This window comes from Dipteris shenzhenensis, chromosome 1 (genome assembly GCF_047967505.1).
Source record: "Dipteris shenzhenensis isolate YYH24624 ecotype China chromosome 1, Dip_SZ_1.0, whole genome shotgun sequence".
In the NCBI taxonomy this organism is placed as follows: Eukaryota; Viridiplantae; Streptophyta; class Polypodiopsida; order Gleicheniales; family Dipteridaceae; genus Dipteris; species Dipteris shenzhenensis.
The window spans coordinates 1,242,501-1,246,127 of NC_141596.1; positions in this window are offsets into that span (position 1 = coordinate 1,242,501).

Sequence of the window (3,627 nt, forward strand, 5' to 3'; positions counted from 1 at the left end):
AGGGCCTAGAGAAGACCCTTATATAGGGCCCTGGTTGGGCTGGTAGGGGCAGCCAACCAGGTTGGTTTTAGGGCAGATAGAAAGTTGGCCATTTAGGGGTTTGCCAGTCGGTTTTTGCAGCAGGCCTTGGGGAAATCTAGTCCCTGCTATGCATGATGGAGTTTATGGTTTTCAACCTTGTGACTATCATGAGATTGAAACTGGACCATGTTGTGCTTTTAGAGGATGAGTTTGGGAATGTTCCTGGATTCATCTAGGTATATGCTTCTGCCATATTAGCGGACATGCAAATTTCACCTTGTGAAGTTTTCGTCCAAGTTGCGCCTTGCTAGTATTGTGATAATTCTTTCTATCTTGAATGGACTCTCTTCCATTTCTAGATCATAAAATTAGAAACATGGCAGAGAGAGAGAGAAAGAGAAAGAGAGAGAAGGTTAGGGTATGAGGAATGATGCTCAAATAAAGACATGACAAAAGGCTTTCATTCATTCATCAAGTATATCATGACAAGTGAAGTACAAGCCTTTATATAGGCTACACACTCACACTAGCACCTAGTGCATATGGGATAAGTCCTATGATGACATGTGGTACTCACACAAGACTCACAAATAGACTAGTACTAGATCACCTAGTACTACACACCAACACACTCTTTGACTATGATATCTACAACATCTTGGTTGCAACTCCCCTATTGGCTGTTCTCTTCGCAAAGGTTCCAAAAAGCCAACTAGTTCGAGTAGTTGAAATACCTCACCCCCAGAACATAAGGAATCTCACAACCCTCAAACTCTCGCCCAAAGAAACCTCAAGACTAAGAAAGAAGGAAACACATCTGCAAGACACACAATCCAACCCCACACACTTGAGGCTCACTTAGACTTGAAAACTAAAACGCTCACCCTCTCCTTGATAAACTCCAACAAGAACTCATGGTCCAAAGAGATTGGAGACCCATACAAGAAACTGACACACAATCAAAAGAGGAAGGGAACACTCACTCATAGAATCTGAGAACTGAAAACAAAGTAATGATCAACTTCTAAAGCATAGAACAAGCAAGCTAATAGAACAAGCAAGCTATATTCCTACTTCTACAAGCTCAAAGTTTGGCATGGTGATATCAAAGACTGCCAAAAAATTGTAATTGCAACCTATATATGTATCTATAAACAACATGCCACAACCTATATCAATTATATTGGAAGATTTATAAGATATGTTTGAAGAAAATTCCCATATATAATGTGGTTGCTCATAAAACGCTGATGAGATTTTAGCTCAAATTTTGGTGTAGTGATATCAAAGACTGCCAAATTTTATAAGTGCAACCTGTATATGGATCCACAAACAACGTGCCACAACCTATATCAATTATAATGGAAGATTTATAAGATATGTTTGAAGAAAATTCCCATATATATTTTCCCTTTGAAAAGCAGTATGACTTTTGCAAAATGTGGTTGCTCATAAACGTGGATTAGATTTTTCATATACCTAGATGAATCCAGGAACAATCCCAAACTCATCCTCTAAAAACACAACATAGTGCAGTTTCAATCTCACGAGAGTCACTCATAAGATTGAAAACCATAAACTCCATCATGCATAGCAGGGACTAGCTACTATGACATCCCCACTGACGTCATCAGCGCCTAACAGTGGGTGTAGACCATAGTATAAAAGTATGCTCTCACACATACAAATCCACACACCCACACATACTTGAGCATCCATTTATACAAAGTCTTCATACTGAGTTTCTATCAGCACTCCGGAGGTGAAGGGCAAACTAAGCCATGACGAAGTCGATTAGATTTTTCAGACTGAAATGATCCTGCACACCTAATATATCCCATTTTTTCCAAGCACAAGAAAGATAGTTGGGCACTATGTCTAGACGAGTAAAGGTGATAATGAGTCTGTGACCTACTGCTAGATGGTGGTTTGTTTTGCTCAGTGGAAGTGCGCGCCATTATAAGTTTACTCTCCTAAACATAGCACTCGCTGAAGGTGGACCCATCAAAAATGCTGCATCGAGGAACCATCTAGCGAGTGTTGATCATGTATCAGGTTTCGCTTTAGTAGCGGGAAGGTCGTAACTTCTATTTAGATGCAGAGCGTATTAAGAGAGCTTTTCGCTGGGAGCGACAGCACGTACTAACCAAACGCTCTAATGAACAGGCATAATATCTCTTGCAGAATAAACTCACTAATAGTAACATCGCCATCGGGACTTTGAAGCATTTTATCCATGCCCTTTGGTCCCAACCAGGTGCGCAAGATTCGAGCATATACATCTATAGATATACATACATACATACATATACATATACATATATGTGTATATGTATATGTCGACACACACACACACACACACACACATAGCTCCTATTCATTTTTTCCTTAATAGTTACTTTACTTTTTTTCCTTCCCGCCCCCCCTTCTTACACTTACACTCTCAGTCCTTTCTCTCTTATTTACACTCCCTAAGCCTTTTTCCTCCTTAAAATTCCCCTAAGTTCCTAACCCCTTATTAAAATCCCCCCCCCTTCCTTATTTTCCTATCTTTTCTATTTTCTAATTACCCTATTTTCCTATTTCTTCTAAATTCCTATTTCCCTAATCTCCCTAATTTTTGTATTTTTTTAAAAAACCTTTTTTCCTATTTTTCCTAGTTTTCTAAACCCCGCTTTTTTCCTATTTTTCCTATAATTTCTATTTCCCTACATCCCCTACTTTCCCTACCTTTTTCCTTTATTTTCCTTATATCCCTACATAGTTTTAACTTAATTTATCTCTTCCACTTTTCCAACTTCCCTATTTTTCCCTTTTTCTAAATTCCCTATTTTTCTACTTTTTTAATCTCCCTATTTTCCATTTTCCCATATTTTTCCCAAAGCTCTCTAAACCACCCCTAAACTCTTCTATGTTTAATCTACCTATGATCTAGTTTCACTACACGTTTTAACTACAACTAAGTATTAACTCCTGACTGCCCGCCTTCCCAAGTAACCCCCACCTACCCGACGTTCTCATCCCTAACTCCCGACTATCCTGACCTCCTTTTCTATATAACACTCTATTTTCCTAGCTCTTGCATCCTACCTCACAACCTTCAAGCCTATCCCATACTACTACACCACTAACTCGCTATCAGAGCCTCCAATCTCTGCCTCCTTTACTGAGCTCCCCGGTTTCCACCATATTTCCCTAGCATACCCCACCTAACATAAACGTCTTCCAATCTCCCCCCCCCCCCAAAAAAAAAAAACCCGTTGACTACTACTACTTCCCTAACTATTATGCTCCCTTCAACTACCTAGTTCCCCTTCAAATGCCTCATGACTTTCCCACTCCCATGACAACTCACTCCCTGACTATTCCTCTCTCCCTCGACTACCTGCCTTATTTAAACCCCTCCATCACCTACGTAATCGCCTACCAGCTCCCAAAGTCCTCTCTACCCCTTAAATCATTGTCTGCTCCCCCGCCCCCTTTGTTGTACTACTCTTATTACCCTCTCGACTCTCTTTGACTCGATTTTTGATTCCTTCAAGAGCTAAGAGGTTGCACGATTCTTGGTGATTGTGCCCTCATGCTTGTTCACATTGTTTTCCCCCC